Genomic DNA, 18,292 nt, shown 5'->3' on the forward strand with positions numbered 1-18,292 from the left:
CATTCCTTAAAGTCAGCCCCTAAAGAAATATTCACTGGGCCAGCAAATGGCTTCATTGGTAAAAAAGCACTTGGAAGCTTGATAAGTTGTGGAAAATGAGAGTATACTCCTGAAAGTTGTCTTCTGATCTGCATACATGTGCTGCTTACCAGCTACCATCTAAGGCTTGCTCAGCTTATTTTTATATGAGCTAGGACCACCTTGCCTAGGGAATGGCACCACCCACAGTGGGCTGGGCTCTTACCTCAATTATTAATCAAAAAAAATGTTCTACAGACTTGTCAACAGGCCAATCTCACCTGAGGCTTTTTCTCACCTGAGGCTCCTTTTTTAAATAATTCTCGCATGTGTCAACATGACAAAAAATAACCAAGATGGCTATTTATTTCTATCTCTACATCTTAATTCCCCACATTCTGGTAGTACTTAGGAACTGTTATAGACACTTGACTTTTCACGTGTTCTCAGGAGCTCTTTCCATACTTAGTATCTGGGTTTTCTTTTGAGAAATGTTTTCACCATGACAACATTCCCACGAGGATCCAGTTTCACATCTGCAGCCTGCCACTGCTCCCAACAGATTCACATGTGTCCTACCTGGGTTCCCCAGATGCAGTCAGGAGAAGACATGTTCTTTTTTTTAGATCAAGTGCTTTCTTGGGGGATGAATCCATGGCTGCTTACTCCAGAGTTGGAGAGTCCTACTGTAGCTTCTCCAGATTCTTGAGCAGGCTCTGGGTAGGACTGATGGTGCTGGTTTTTGAGACTTTTAGCCATGACCTGCTCCCATTTGTCTATGTTTACCAGGTCCATAAGACATTCCTTGAATCCTGTGAGTTCTCAGACACCATTCTGAAAACTGCTTTTCCTTTCTTAAGCAGCCAGATTTTGGCTTTTGTTATAAGGGATTAACTTATTGACTACTGAGTATCTTTTTATCTATTCCTCTTTATTTATTCTGTATATTATTTGTATATCTTTGTTGTCTTCTTTGTTTATAAGTGTATATGAATGCATGTTTCTCTAAAAATAGTCAGCAAAATTTTATTTATACACATATATTCTTTTTAAAGTATATTATATGGTATATATGTATGTAATATGTATCTGTATACATATTATATATAAAATATGTATATATATGTACACACATATATATTCGTTTAAAATGTTGAGCACAAGTGCTATCTACAATGCCACTCTGCAAATGAGAAGCCACTTGGTATGTTCCTTCCCTGGTGGGTATGAATCCTGTACCTGCTGTTTGCATACACTGAGATCCTGCATTACGTAGACAATTCCTGGTTATAAGGCCTGTTTTCCAGGGCATTACCATCATACCCAGATGGACCTTGTCTGAATCCAGTGGTCTTTAAGTCCTTTTAGAGTATCCTCGGGGAAGCCCTTTCCTCACAGTGTTCTGATTTTTCCTATTGAGGAGGGGCTCTATTTAAGCATTGGGAAAGCTTGTGTTTATTTGTGTTCGTTGTTTCAACACATGACAATGCCAAGTGACAATGTGTGGTCTCTCAGTCTCCATACACACTATCTAGTCTGCTGTTTTCCCCATGTCTTTAGCCTAAGACAAAAGCAGGCTGATTAAAACCATTTTCTGTAGTATATTCATTTTTAAGTGCTCTCAGTAGGTATCTTACTTTATATGTAAGAGCTCATAGTTATGATTTCCAGGGAAAGTGTTTCTAGATTGAGAAAAATAAGCTCCAAGAGGCAAGTACTCTGTACAAAAACAGAAGAAAGAATTCAGTGAATACCAGTGCTCTGGGTTCCTCTGTGTGTGTGTGTGTGTGTGTGTGTGTGTGTGTGTGTGAGAGAGAGAGAGAGAGAGAGAGAGAGAGAGAGAGAGAGAGAGAGAGAGAGAGAGAGAGAGAACAGGGAAGGGGGGAGGGTTGGGACCAGGCTATTTTCATTCCAAGTTCTTTCTTCAAATCAGTTCCAGCTCCAAAATTTGTGAGAAAAAATTTTAACAATAATAGTGACCACGATAAATGTCATTTATCGAGTTTAATTGTGAAGTCCCTTCTCACTGTGTAACTGCAGTTGTTTTTTTATGAATGAATAAGAAAATGGCTGGTAAGGTGTAACCCAGTAGCCCACAGCTCTATACACAGAGCTGCCAGTCTAGCCACGATGTCAGGATGTCAGTTTGTGCTGCTCTATGTGCTCTACTGTCTTTGCTGTATTCGTTGTTTCCCATGCATGGTCCTGTGTGGGGAAATGGTGTTTGCTTTTATGTAGTTGAGATTGTTTGAGGAGGAAGAATGTGGAGAAGCCCTTAGTGCTTTCCCAGAGGAAGGGGAGGTTACATTTCCTTCTCACATTTGCATGCTGTTTTAAGAATTTCAGGTTAGCTCTCACATTTCTCTAGTGTCCTGCCGGGGCATCCATTTTCTGAGGCCTGACTAGTGGTTCTGTCACTGCCAGCTCAAGGTGTCCAGGTTTTCTTTTCTTTCCTTCCTTCCCATTCTACCGAACAACAAGCAGGAATGACCATGGGCTTTGCTTTCTGTCTTGGATGAGAGGCTGCTACCTGGATCCCTACCTTCCTAGGTCTTAGGAATTGAAACCAACTCATGTTCTCTTGCACATTTTGGATATTTAAAAATATATATTTGACTTTTTCCCAGGTAAATAATTATTGAGAAGTTAAAGGCTTATTTTTACTTGAAAAGCTGACGATACAGGTATTGTTTATGCGAGAAGCATGAAAGTTACCTCTAATGCTTGTCCTCTAGCCCTTAGTGCAAAATACGTGTTCTGCCTGAACCACAAAAATCAGATCGTAATAATCTTCCCTTGCTTTCCATTTACATAGCATGTAGACATCTTTTAACAATTTATTATATGCATACTTATTTTCAATGCCTTTGAGTTTTACATAATTCTAGCTTGGTACTAGGCAAAAGAATTGAAAACAACTTCAGAACAATTGAAAGTACCTAGAATTGGATAGAGGTTTTGCTGGATTCATCATGATTATGGTATAATATTTACATCTATGGAGAGAGGGTTGGCTGACAAACTATTACTATTTATTTATAAATCTAGTTCCTCAACCTCAAAGGTTTCAGTACCTACCCCCAAAGGATGCAAAACCAAAGAAGGAAGAATTGTACTGTGAAACCTAAGTTACACTTGTTTGAACATAACTAAATATAGACACATGAATATTTCAGGATATGAAAGGATGAATAGAAACAGTTTAGAAGGTGTAGGTTTCACTATTAGCTAGATTATTTCCAATTAATACTGAAAATATATTGGCATCTTTTCCAGTAGTACAAAGGTAAAAGTTTTTCCTGGCTCATAATAATGAATGCTAGCATTTACCATATAAATGGTGCAAGCTCTTAAATTACCTTTATTTTGCTATGAGTCCAGCCGCTGAGCATTTAATGCATTTTCTGCATGGTGTAATTTTATCTTGCTCATGCAATGTGAGAAGAGTAATAACGATGTTCTAATATTAATATAAGTACAAGATATACATATTGATGAATAATAGCCGTGTTGTTCAGACCTCCCTGCCAAGTCATATTAAAATGACAAATAATTGCAATTGCCTCACAGAGAAATGGTGCAGAATCTGTAGTCAAGAGCACATTAGGGACCAACAGTGTCCATTTGTTATCCTTTGTCAGGGAAACATGGCCCCTAATGAAAGCGAACGAAGGAACACTGATTGAGGAGAGTGGCACCAAACCTTTCTCTAGACAAGTCATGACATGGGTATTAATAAGAGGATTCAAAGGGGAGGTGAAGCTTGGGCCCTTAACATTTCTGTCGAACCTCGAGTTGCCTTTCCTTTGACTTTTCTACTGTTCATAAAAAAATGTAACACTTTTGAGGGCAAGGGGAGTATGACTACAGGAAGAAGAAAAAACGTTGTATAAAATGTGGTGGGGGACACCCCAAACACATCCAGGGTCAGCATGATCAGGAGAGGAGTCCCCAGAGAATTTGAGGCAATGCTATTTAAAGTCTGAAGCACTCTCCAATCAGAGCCAGGAATCCTCTTAAAAATGAAATAAGCCCTCCTATTTCTTTTGTCCACCATTAAACATTACCATTCTTTTTAGTTGCCTTCTTTTTTGAAAATTAAGCTATCTCTATGCAAAATATTGCTATGAGTTTTTTTAAATCAGGAAAATGAAGTCTGTTAAATGGAAACAAAATTATATATATATATATATATATATATATATATATATATATATGATTTCAGACCAAGGCTCCTTGGAGGAATCTTCAGGAATTATGATGACTTTGTTACAGACTCAAGACATACAACCCACTGCATTTTATACCTATTCCTACAAATGTTTAACACCAGCACTTCAGATGGCATAAATATGCATGTGTAGTTCCATAAGCATATACAAACGTCACTTTGTACTTTCTACAGTTGGCTCTACCCTTCTGCATTTCACTAGCTAGGCACCAGGCACTGTTCTAGGCACGAAGGACACTGTTGCTCACAGTATAGTCAGAAGGGAAATGGGACCACTGTTACAAATTGAAAGCCACTGTTACAAACTGAAAGCGCCAAACGTCAGCAATTTTTAAATACCCCTACAGCCACCCAACATGATCATCATTGTATAGCTAGAGACCTCGAGAGAAAGGAAGACTTAGTTTATTGTCTAAGATTATGTACCTAGCAAGAAGGAGAGATTTTGAACCTAGGTAGGTTTCAAAGTCTGTGTACTTAATTTTAAGATTTTGTTCTCTAATAGAATATATGCAGAGTATAAAGCATGTCAGGCACTTTGGGGCCAGGAAAGATTGGGTCTAACTAATTGCCTAGGGTCTGTGTCAGGAAATAAGGAGAGGGACTTTGGGGAGGCTTTGCATATCAAGATTCTTGCCAGTAGTTGCTCTAATAGAGCAGGATGTGTTAGTTTTTTCTCATTTTTTGCATTTGTATCTGTTTTTTCCTTACAGTTTATTAAGTGGACAGAATAAAAATTGGTGTTAGGACATATAATGTAAAAGCTTAGATGAGTCAATGGGACATCACAGGTTTTACTCAAAATGAATCAAAGATGAATTCTTTCATGACAAAAAGGATAATTTATGAAATGGAAGAAATAGCCTATGGTTAGGAAAAAATAATCCAAATTCAGAAAGTTAGAAATTAAAGAAATTCCACAACTCAACTTGGGGAAAAGCCAGCACTCCAGACATCCTCCCACACCCAGAGACAGCTTGACTCTCAGGAAGTCCATCACAACCAGGCTCACAGGTTTACAGGAGGAACAGGATCCAGTCAGAAACAGCAAGGCCAATTAACACCTGAAATAACCAGATGGCAAGAGGCAAGAGCAAGAACATAAACAACTGAAACCAATGCCACTAGGCACCATCAGAACCCAGTTCTCCCACCACAGCAAACCATGGATACCCCAACACACCTGAAAAGCAAGACTCCAACCTAAAATCTCATCTCATAAAGATGATAGAGGACCTTAAGAAAGACACAAATAACCCCCTTAAAGAAATACAGGAGAATACATGTAAACAGGTAGAAGCCCTTAAAGAGAAAACACATAAATTTCTTAAAGAAATACAGGAGAACAAAAATCAAACAGGTAAAGGAATTGAACAAAACTGTCCAGGATCTAAAAATGGAAATAGAAACAACAAAGAAATCACAAAGGGAGGCAACCCCAGAGATGGAAAACCTAGGAAAGAGGTGAGGAGTTACAGATGCAAGCATCACAAACAGAATACAAGAGGTAGAAAAGAGAATCTCAGACATAGAAGATACCATAGAAAACAATGACACACAAGTCAAAGAAAATACAAATTGCAAAAACCTCCTAACCCAAAACATCCAGGAAATTCAGGACACAATGAAAAGACTATACCTAAGAATAATAGAAATAGAAATAGAAAAGAAAAAGATTCCCAGTCAATGGGCAAGAAAACACCTTTAACAAAATTATAGAAGAAAACTTCCCTAACCTAAAGAAAGAGTTGGTCATAAATGTACAAGAAGCCTAAAGCACACCAAAGGGACTTGACCAGGAAAGAAATTCCTCTAGTCACATAATAATCAAAACACTAAATGCACAGAAAGAGTATTAAAAGCAATTAAGGCGAAAGGCCAAGTAACATACAAAGCAGACCTATCAGAAATACACCAGATTTCTCAACAGTGACTCTAAAAGTCAGATGATCTTGGACATATGCGATGCAGACCCTGAGAGAACACAAATGCCAGTCCAGGCTACTATACCCAGCAAAACTCTCAATCACCATAGATGGAGAAACCAAGATGTTCCATGGCAAAAACAAAGTTAAACAATATCTTTCTACTAATCCAGCCCTACAGAGGATAATAGATGGAAAACTCTAACATAAAGAGGGAAACTACACAAAAGAAAAAAACAAGAAATTCATCATCTCACAAGAAATCCAAAAGAAGAGAACCATACAACATACTACTACTACTAACAACAAAAATAACAGGAACCAACAATCATTGGTCTTTAATATCTTTCAATATCAATGGACTCAATTCCCCAATAAAGAGACATAGGCTAACAGACTGGATATGTAAACAGGATCCAACATTTTGTTGCACACAGAAAGAAAAACACTATCTCAGACTAAAAAAGGCCGGAAAAAAATTTCCAAGCAAATGGTCCCAATAAACAAACTGTAGTAGCCACTCTAATATTCAATTAAATAGATTTTCAACCAAAAGTTATCAAAAGAGACACTTTATACTAATCAAAGGAAAAACCCACCAAGATGAACTCTCAGTTCAGAACATCTGTGCACTAAATGCAAGGGCATCCACATTTGTAAAAGAAATGTTACTAAAGCTCAAAACACACATTGGTCCTCACACAATAATAGTGGGAGACATCAAGACCTCATTCTCACCAATGGACAGATTATGGAAACATAAACTAAATAGAGACAAAGTAAAACTAACAGAAGTTATGAATCAAATGGCTTTAACAGATATCTACAGAACATTTCACCCTAAAACAAAAGAATATACCTTCTTCTTAGCACCCCATGGTACCATCTTCAAAACTGACCACATAATTGGACACAAAATAAACCTCAACAGATACAAGAAGATTGAAATAATCCCATACATTCTATCAGATTACCACAGACTAAGACTGGTCTTCAATAACAACAAAAACAACAGGAAGCCCACATACTCATGGAAACTGAGTAACTCTCTAGTCAATGATAACTTGGTCAGGGAAGAAATAAAGAAAGAAATTAAAGACTTTCTATAACTTAATGAAAATTAAGGCATAGCATACTGAAACTTATGGTACACAATGAGAGCAGTGCTAAGAGGAAAATTCATAGCACTGAGTACCATAATAAAGAAATTGGAGAGATCCTACACTAGCAAATTAACAGCACATCTGAAAGCTCTAGAACAAAAGGAAACAAACACACCCAAGAGAAGTAGATGGAAGAAGTAAACTCAGAGTTGAAATCAACTAATTAGAAACAAAGACAACTATACAAAGAATTAATAAAACTAAAAGCTGATTCATTGAAAAAATCAACAAGATAGACAAATCCTTAGTCAAACTAACTAAAGGGCACAGAGACAGCATCCAAATTAATAAAGTCAGAAATGAAAAGTAAGACATAACAAAAGAAACAGGAAATTCAGAAAAATTGTCAGATCCTATTACAAAAGCCTATACTCGACAAAACTGGTAAATCTAGACGAAATGGATGATTTTATAGACAAGTACCAGGTATCAAAGTTAAATCAGTACTAGATAAACTATCTAAATAGTCCCATAACCCCTAATGAAATAGAAGCAGTCATTAAAAGTCTTCCAACCAAAAAAACCCAGGGCCAGATGGATTTCATGTAGAATTCTATGAGACCTTCAAAGAAGACATAATACCAATACTTCTCAAACTATTCTACAAAATAGAAACAGAAGGAATATTACTTAATTCATTCTATGAAGTCACAATTAGGGTGAAATTTAAGCCACACAAAGACCCAACAAAGAAAGAGAACTTCAGACCAATTTTGTTCATGAATATCGATATAAAAATACTCAATAGAGTTTTTGAAAACCGAATTCAAGACACATCAAAATGATCATTTGCCAAGATCAAGTAGGCTTCATCCCGGGGTGCAGAAACTTTTTAATATGTGGAAATCCATCGACTTAATACATTACATAAACAAACTCAAAAACAAAAAAAAAATATGATCATCTCATTAGATGCTGAAAAAAAAAAAAAACCTTCGACAAAATGTAACATCCATTCATGTTAAAAGTCTTGGGAAGATTAGGAATTCAAGACACATACCTGAGCATAATAAAAGCAATATACAGCAGACAAATGGCAAACATTAAATTAAATGGTGATAAACTTGAAGCAATGCTACTAAAATCAGGGACAAGACAAGGCTGCCCACTCTTTTTCTTTTTGTTCAATATAGTACTTGAAGTTCTAGCTAGATCAATCAAATAAATGTATCACTATTTGCAGATGATATGGTAGTATACATAAGCAACCCCCAAAATTCTACCAGATAACTTTAAAACCTGATAAACAACTTCAGCAAAGTGGCTGAATATAAAATTAACTCAAACAAATCAGTAGCTTTCCTATACTCAAAGGATAAACAGGCTGAGAAAGAAATTAGTGAAACAATAACCTTCACAATAGTCACAAATAATATAAAATACCTTGTTGTGAATCTAACCAAGCAGGTGAAAGATCTGTTTGACAAGAACTTCAAGGCTCTGATGAAAGAAATTGAAGACTTCAGAAGATGGAAGGATCTCCCTTGCTCATGGATCCGTAGAGCTAACATAGTCAACAATCCTTAAAGTCAACAAATAGTGTTAGGTTGTGGTGTGCACATGGGCGTGGGTCCTGTTGGGTTGAGTTGTGGGTCCCATGTCTGTCCCCTCCAGGCGGCTGGAGCAGGGTCATGGGAATTGACTGTGTTCACTCCACACAGTGCTGGGCAGAAATCGGGCTGTGGGAAGCCGCAGGGCTCTACTCCATGGTGGAGAGAACACAGTCTGAGACCCCTATGGGGGCCAGAGCTCTTGAGTTGGGGATCCCTGGGCCAGGAAGCTGCCGGGGACTGACTGGTCTCAAGCCCTTGGGCTCTCAGGTGCCACTGAGAGGCCTCTGAAGGACCGAGACTGGGTGTGCTGGCTGGATTGATCTGAAGCCAAAGGGGTGACTGGGAGAAGCTCCTGCAACATCCTGCAGGGAGGAGGCTCTTGGTCACTGTGACTCACTTGGCTGGGTCATGGCTGGCTTGGCTAGCTCTTTTGAGTTGGCAGCCTCCTTGGCTGGAACATAGAGAGGCCGTGGGCGGGAGATTAGATTGTGGCTCTGTAATTGAAAACCTTCTCTATGGCTCCCCACAGTGGGCTCCAAAGAAGAGAGGTAGTCCAGGTCATAAGACCTTTATTGTCATGGTGGAAAGTGGATGAAGCTATACCCTGTATTCTCAGGGCAGGCCTGAGGTTAAATACCTTTTGTAAGGAGGAGAGTCTGGGAAAGAATGCTTAATTGGCTATGCCCTCTGGCCTTTAGGTATTTCATGAATATGGAGATATCTTAAGGCTCTGTGGCCTGTAGTCACACCCTCTACCTGTGCTATGTGACCTATGGCCACAAACCTCTCTTTGGGAGGGGCTGTAGAGGGCTGTGGCTATTTGAAAGGAACCAGGGTTCCCAGGAGCAATGCCAAACTCCTATTGTCCCTTTAAGGTCTCTAGGGTTCGAAGCATGCTCGACCAGGTACTCAGCTGCCTCTCACAGCCCACTGCCACACAAAATAGTGCTGGTTTAACTGGCAATCTACATGTAGAAGAATGAAAATTGATCTATTTTTATCTCCATGTACAAAGCTCAAGTCCATATGGATCAAGGACCTCCACTTAAAACCAGATATGATGAATCTAATAGAAGAGTAAGTGGGAAGTGTCCTTAAAAACATCAGCAGAAGGGAAAATTTTCTGAACATAACACCAGTGGCTCAGGCTCTAAGATCAACAATTGACAAATGCAACCTCATGAAACTAAAAATCTTCTCTAAGGCAAAGGACACTGTCAATAGGACAAAACAGCAACCTACTTTTCTCTTTTCCTATTGGGAAAAGATCTTTAACAATCCTACATCTGATAGAGGACTAATATCCAAAATATACAAAGAATTCAAGAAGTTAGACTCCAGAAAACCAAATAACCCAATTAAAAATGGGGTACAGAGCTAAACAAAGAATTTTCAACTGAGAAATCTCCAATGGCCAAAAAGTACCTATAGAACTGTTAAAATCCTTAGTCGTCAGGGAAATGCAAATCAAAAGGACCCTGAGATTCCACTTTACACCAATTAGAATGATTAAGATCAAAAACTCAGGTGACAGAAGATACTGGTGAAGATGTGAAGAAAGAGGAACACTCCTACATTGCTGGTGGGATTGCAAGCTGAGACAATCACTTTGGAAATCAGACCGGAGGTTCCTCAGAAAATTTGAAATAACTCTACATGAAGACCTAGCTATACCACTCTTGGGCATATACCCAATAGACCCAAAAGATGCTCCAATATATAACAAGGATACAGGCTCCACTATGTTCATAACAGCCTAATTTATAATAGCCAGAAGCTGGAAACAACCCAAATGTCCCTTAATGGAAGAAGGGATAAGGAAATGTGGTACATTTACTCAATGAAATACTACTCATCTATTAAATGGACGACTTCGCAAATTTTGTAGGCAAATGAATGGGACTAGAACATATCATCCTGAGTGAGAGGACACACAGACCCAAATTGACATACATGATATGTACTCAGTGATAAGTGAGTATTAGCTCAAAAGCTCAGAATACCCATAATACAACTCACAGACCATGTAAAGCTTAACAAGAAAGTGGATACAACAAAGTGTGGATGCTTCAAAGCCACTGAGAAGGAGGAACAAAATAGTCATAGGAGGCAGAGGGAGAGACCTGGGTAGAAAAGAATGAGAATGAAAAAGAGGCAGAGGCAGAACCAAGTATGGGAAGAGATAGGTGAGAAGTCCAAGGGCCAGGGGAATGAATAGAAATGAGTAGGAGTAAGTGTGGGGAAACTTGGGAAACCAATAGAAAGTCTCAGATGCCAGTAATGGGAGAGGCTCCCAGGACCCAGAGGGAAGAACATTAGCCTAAATACCCAACAACAGGGAGATAGAACCTGAAGAGACTACCTCCAGTAGTAGATAGATAGACATGGCCCCCAGTCTATCTATATACTATTCAGATGGGGCCACCCACTCATCTAAAAATTTTTAACCCAGAATTGTCCCTGTCTAAAGGAAATGCAGGGACAAAAATAGAGCAGAGACTGAAGGAAAGGCCATGCAGAGACAGCCCCATCATCCATTCTATCCACAGACATCAAATTCTGACACTAAGGCTGATGCCAAGGTGTGTTGTAGACAGGAGCCTGGTATGGTTGTCCTCCATGAGACTCTGCTAGCACCTGACTAAGACAGATGCAGACACTCACAGCCAATCATTGGTCTGAGCCCTGGGACACCTATGGAAGAGTTTGGGGAAAGACTGAAGGAGCTGAAGGGGATTGGAACCCCATAGGAAGAATAATATAAACTAACCAGAAAACCTAGAGCTCCCAGGGACTAAGCCACCAACCAAAAAGAATACTTGGAGTGACCCATGGCTCCTGCTACATATGTAGCAGAGGATTGCCTGATCTGGCATCAGTGGGAGGGGAGGTGCTTGGTCCTGTGGAGTCTTGGTGCTCCAGAGAAGGGGGATGTTAGAGGTGTGAGGCAGGAGTGGGTAATGGGTGGGGAGCACCCTTTTAGAGGTAAAGAGGCGGGGGAAGGTTCATGGAGAGGAAACTGGAAGGGAGATAGCATTTGAAATGTAACAAATAAAATGATTAATAAAGAAAGATCGATAGAAAGAAATCAAAGAAATTAAGCCATTATTGAATTATTCTATTGAAGTTTTTTGCATATGTCTATGTATGCGCACATTTGTTTACATGGTTGTATTAGATTTAAAAATCTCATTTATCTTACCATCTTAGTGCTTTCCTCTTGCTGCTATAACAAAATATTTGAGGCTAAGTGATTTATAGATAACCTATGTTTTTCTCTTTCACAGTTACTGAAATTGTGAGGTGTGATATTGAACATTTGGTGTGGGCTTTCTTGCTGTGTCCTTACATGGCTAAAGAATGAAGAAGGGAAAGGGATGAACAATCTTGACTAGTAACTGCCCTGGTAAAGAATTTTAGGGGAACCATTTGGAGAATAAAATTTACATACATTAAAACCCCACCTCTCCTTTCTAGAGTCTAGTTAGGCAGTAACCTCGAATACCTGTGACTGATTTAAAAATTAGAAAGTGAATTTAAAGTCTATGAAATAATTTTATCTGTTCAATAAATATAAACCATTAGCTATATGTGCACAATTGAGATCAGAGCTGACAGCCTGACTAAGCAACTCTACACTGGAGTTAGAGTACTGTCCTCATTCCAGGGACCCTAGATTCTCATTTAGGCCCAGCATAATTTTAGGCGACAGGTTCCAAGATCTAGAGACCTGAAGTAGAAAGATAAGTATATCCAGGAAAAAAAGTGAGAAATAAAGAAATAATAATAAGGAAAGAAGTTAAATATGTTTTAATTTAAAAAATAAAAGTTCTCTCTCTCTCTCTCTCTGGTGTGTGTGTGTGTGTAGACATGGAAGACAGAGGACAACATCATCATAGGCTATTATCCTCAGGAAGGCCAATCACCTCCTTGGAGACAGAGTCTTTGGCCTGGAACTCAGTAGTTTTACTGCCTAGTGAGCCCCGGGGATGCTCTTCTCTTTGTCTCCCTGGCACTAGAACTGCAAACACATAGCAACACATCCAACTCTTTTATTTGGATAATGAGGATCAACTTCAGGTTATTGTGTTTGTAAGGCAAGTGTTTTGCTGACTGAGCCATTCCCTGACCTCAAATCAAATCGAATAGCTTCTTATCCTTCATAGGCCTTAAATACAGTAAAATATAATTATAACAATAGAGACTCCTGAATAGTGAAACTGAGGTAATAGCATGTGAGGACATGATGATTATTTAAGATAGGGTGCATTTCAGTTAAATCTTCATTAAAAGTACACTTTTGCAATTGTACATCATTTTGATATTTTAGCTGTCTAGAGGTGAGGTTTATAATTTACAGCAATGTGAATAAGGCACCACAGCACTTTACATATTAAGAATGACACCGAGATGTTTGTTGATAACTTGTTTCTCTGGCATGATACTGGGGGTGAGCTGCTCTCTCTGTTTATGTGATAGTCCCACTGAGACTCCATCACTAGATGTGGAATAGAACATGGGACCCATTCCCAAGCTAATTAAGGCATCACATTTTCCCAACCACACAGTGTTATGTTAAAAACTGTCAACACTTGACCAAGTAGCAATGTATATCAGAATTGTTGCTGAACATGCAGGAAAAGTGGCAGAACCTTTTCTTCCTTACAAGGAAAGCATTTTGAACACAACATGAGGAGCTGCTGACAGCCATTTGTGACCAGAAGTGTACAGCCCATCTCAGAATGAGGTCCATAGAGAGAAAGAGAAGCTAAGAGAGAAGGAAGAAATCAAAGAAGGAAGAACTCAAGTGTTTATAATGGTTACTAAACTTTAAGTAAATTCCTTCAGTTCTGATGAACAAGTCTGGAAGCTTTCTTTCAAAATTTATGATGTCTAGACTCAATCAACTCAAAAGATAATATATGCTTGGATAGAATAATAATAAAAAAGCAATCATATATTGTAGCGAGTGTAGAACAAGCATGTGAACAAGCCAAGGTGGAGGTGGGAAGCTTGACAATATTTATGGAAGCTTCTGTTAGCTTTCACCTGGGAATCTAAGGCTTAGAAACAAAAACATTCAGAAATCGCATGTTTCAAAGAATTGAAGCTGCTTTTTGCAATACAATTTTTATAGCAGTCCAAACATAAAAGCAAGGTAAGAACCCTGGAGTAGGGTAATGTCTGAGAAGATACAGCTGAGTTAGAGCAGGGCAGTTAGGGTCACAGATTTGAAATAATGGACTAAATGCATTATCATGTGACATGAAGGATTTCCGTAAGATATTTGTTGTAGCCTTGAGATGGGGTCTTTCTGTAGAGATCAAGTTGGCATTGAACTCTTTATTTATTTATTCATTCATTCATTCATTCATTCTCAGCTTCTGCCGTAGTTTAAATGAAATGTGCCCCCAGGCTCATGTATTTGAACACTTGATCCTCTCTTTGTGGTGTTGCTTCAGTGAGGTTTTACAGAATCTTTAGGAGGGTGAGCCTTGTTGGAAGATGTATGGTACTGGGCAGGCTTTGAAAGTTTATTGCCTTGACCCACTTTCTTCTTTCTCTTCTTCCTTAGTATAGACAAAATGTGATCAGCTAACATTTTTCTCTTAGCACCATGTCTTACCATCCCTGCCATGATGGACTCCCATCCTTTTGGAACAGTAAGCCAGAATAAACCATTTATTTCTTAAATTGCTTTTAGCCAGAGTGTTTTTAATCACAAAATTAGACAATGATTAATACAGTTTTCCTGGTAATAAGATTCCTTGTTTGAACAACATGCTAGCTTTCCACAAGGCACTTCAACATGAAAGTCAAGATGTAGAGAAATATACCATGACTTCATTCTTCAAAAACCAAGATAATCTCCTGTATGGAACTTTATGTAACTATCCAGAACTGTGGAAATACAGAGAAAAATGTGCATAGTATTGACTTTTAGAATAGATTATTTATGAGGAGAAAGTTGATATCAACAAATAGGAAGCTATCGGGCGGGGGTGAGGTTCGGGCCAGTTGTGCTGTTGCGAGACTGCAGCTGTAGTCGCTTTGGCCGGTCAAGGTGTAAACTCTTCCAAGATGTCAAAAACAAACAAATCCAAGTCTGGGTCTCTCTCTTCTCGCTCAAGATCTGCATCCAGATCTCAGTCTTGTTCGTTTTCAAAGTCTCGGTCCCGAAGCCGATCTGTCTCTCAAGGAAGCACAGGCTGAGTTCTAGGTCTTGTTCCAGATCATATTCTCCAGCTCATAACAGAGAAAGGAATCACCCCAGAGTGTATCAGAATCAAGATTTCTGAGGTCACAACAGAGGCTACAGGAGGCCCTATTACTTCCGTGGGCAAAACCAAGGCTTTTATCCATAGGGACCAGTATAACCAAGGTGGCTAGGGAAACTACCGTTCCAATTGGCAGAACTACCGGCAAGCATACAGCCCTCGTCGGGGCCATTCTTGATCCCGGTCCCCAAAGAGAAGGTCCCCTTCACCACGGTCCAGGAGCCACTCTGGGAACTCTGATAAGTCATCCTCTGACAGGTCAAGACGCTCCTCATCTTCCCGGTCGTCCTCCAACCACAGCAGAGTTGAGTCATCTAAGTGAAAGTCTACAAAAGAGAAAAAGTCCTCTTCCAAGGATAGCCGGCCCTCTCAGGCAGCTGGTGATAACGAGGGAGACGAGGCTAAGGAGCAGACATTCTCTGGAGGCGCCTCTCAGGATATAAAAGGGTCTGAGAGCTCAAAGCCATGGCCAGATGCCACCACCCATGGCACTAGTTCTGCATCACGGGCCTCAGTTTCAGATCTGAGTCCCCGGGAGAGAAGCCCAGCTCTCAAAAGTCCCCTCCAGTCTGTGGTGGTTAGGCGAAGGTCACCACGCCCTAGCCCTGTGCCAAAACCTAGTCCTCCACTTTCTAATGCATCCCAGATGGGCTCAGGTGGTGCTGGATATCAATCTGGATCACACCAAGGTCAGTTAGACCATGGCTCTGGGTCTTTGAATCCATCCAAAAAGAGTCCTGTAGGTGAGAGTCTACCAGCCACTGGCTCTGCATGTGGTTCATCTCAGAAAGAAGAGAGCGCTGCTTCAGGGGGAGCAGCATACTCAAAAAGGTATCTGGGAGAGCAGAAGACAGAGAATGGAAAGGATAAGGAGCAAAAACAAACAAATGCTGAGAAGGAGAAGCTGAAAGAGAAAGGGGGCTTCTCTGATGCTGTTGTCAGAGAATGAAATCTGATCCATTTGCTCCCAAGTCGGACACTGAGAAGCCCTTCCGAGGCAGCCAGTCACCCAAAAGGTATAAGCTCCGGGATGACTTTGAGAAAAAGATGGATGACTTCCACAAGGAGGAGATGGATGAGCAAGATAAGGACAAAAGTAAGGGAAGGAAGGAACCCGAGTTTGATGATGAGCCCAAGTTTATGTCTAAAGTCATAGCGGGTGCGAGCAAAAACCAGGAGGAAGAGAAATCAGGCAAGTGAGAGAGCCTGCATGCAGGGAAGGAAAAGCAGAGGAAAGCAGAGGAGCTGGAGGAGGCACCTTTCACAGAGAGATCCCGGAAGGAGGAGCGTCCAAGAGAAGTGACAGTGGACACGGGGGCTTTGTCCCAGAAAAGAATTTCCAGGTGACTGCATACAAGGCAGTCCAGGAGAAAAGTTCATCACCTCCTCCAAGGAAGACCTCTGAAAGCCATGACAAGCTGGGAAACAAAGGAGACTTTTCCTCAGGGAAGTCTTTCTTTTCCATTACTTGGGAGGCCCAGGTCAATGTCTGGATGGACTCCTTCGATGAAGACCTTGCACGACCCAGTGGCTTATTGGCTCAGGAACGAAAGCTTTGTCGGGATCTAGTCCATAGCAACAAAAAGAAGCAGGAATTCCGGTCCATTTCCCAGCACACACAGTCAGCTCAGTCTCAGCGTGGTCCCTCAGAACTGTTTGCCCAGCACATAGTGACCATTGTTCATCATGTGAAAGAGCATCACTTTGGATCCTCTGGAATGACACTGCATGAATGCTTTACTAAATACCTAAAAAGAGGAAATGAACAAGAAGCAGCTAAAAATAAGAAAAGCCCAGAGATACACAGGAAGATAGACATTTCCCCCAGTACATTCAGAAAGCATGGTTTGACTCATGAGGAATTGAAAAGTCCACGAGAACCTGGCTACAAGGCTGGAGGAAAATACAAAGATGATTCTGTTGATCTTCGTCTTGATATTGAACGTCATAAAAAACATAAGGAGAGAGATCTTAAGCGCGGTAAATCAAGAGAGTCGGTGGATTCCAGAGACTCCAGCCACTCAAGAGAAAGGTCAACTGACAAGACAGAGAAAACCCACAAAGGATCAAAGAAGCAGAAGAAGCACTGTAGAGCAAGAGACCGGTCTAGGTTGTCCTCCTCCTCTTCCCAGTCATCTTACTCTTACAAAGCAGAGGAGTAAGCTGAGGAAGCAGAGGAGAGGGAGGAGAGCACCACAGGTTTTGACAAATCCAGAATGAAAGAGGCGGCAGAGCTGGGGAACCTTTCAGTTTCGAGCAAGAGTTAGAGGTTGGGGCAGAGGAAACTATTCTGGTAACAACAACAACAACAACAACAACAACAACAACAACAACAACAGCAGCAGCAGCAACAATGATTTTCAAAAGAGAAGCCGGGGAAGAAGAGTGGCATCCAGAGTATACACCCAAGAGTAAGAAGTATTACTTGCACGATGACCGGAAAGGCGAGGACAGTGACAAATGGATGAGCCGAGGTCGTGGCCGAGGAGCCTTTCCCTGGGGCCGGGCCCGGTTCATGTTCCGGAAATCCAGTACCAGCCCCAAGTGGGCCCATGACAAGTTCAGTGGAGAGGAGGGAGAGATTGAAGATGATGAGAGTGGGACAGAGAACAGAGAAGAGAAGGACAGTCTACAGCCCTCAGCCAAGTAGAAACCATTCTTGATGGAGCCCTTGCCCCGGGGAGAAAGGCACTGGGAGAGGCTGGTGGAACGAAACAAGGAGCCTCATGACGATCCTGAAAATCCCACCCCGCAACCCACTAGCCACACAGAGTCAACCCCACGACCTGACAGCAGAATGTGTCCCTGGTGCCGTCTCACTGGACAGGACAGGACTCTGCCATCGAACCTAGAACAGGCTCATGATTGCAGCAGACCACACACACTGGGCTCCTGCTGTTGCTGTGTGGGGTGGAGCAGGGTAGGGAGAAGGATGCTGATGCTTGGACTTTGTTCTGGTTTTGTCGTCCCACCCCCACTCCAGCCCCAATTAGAAACCAAGTTTTCTTCATTTCATTTTATTTGGAACTAAATAGGAATTTGTTTTTCAGTCTCTTCCTGTCCTGAGTTTTAATTTAAAAATCCTTATATTTTTCTTTCCTTTTTTTAAAGGGATATGTAGTAA

General features: G+C 40.6%; 1 pseudogene; it reads left to right on the forward strand.

The window, feature by feature from the left end:
* The first annotated feature begins 14,943 nt into the window (after positions 1-14,943).
* On the forward strand, positions 14,944-17,818 carry LOC117714069 (thyroid hormone receptor-associated protein 3 pseudogene; annotated as a pseudogene).
* Positions 17,819-18,292: the final 474 nt, after the last annotated feature.

This window comes from Arvicanthis niloticus, chromosome 8 (genome assembly GCF_011762505.2).
Source record: "Arvicanthis niloticus isolate mArvNil1 chromosome 8, mArvNil1.pat.X, whole genome shotgun sequence".
Taxonomy (NCBI): Eukaryota; Metazoa; Chordata; class Mammalia; order Rodentia; family Muridae; genus Arvicanthis; species Arvicanthis niloticus.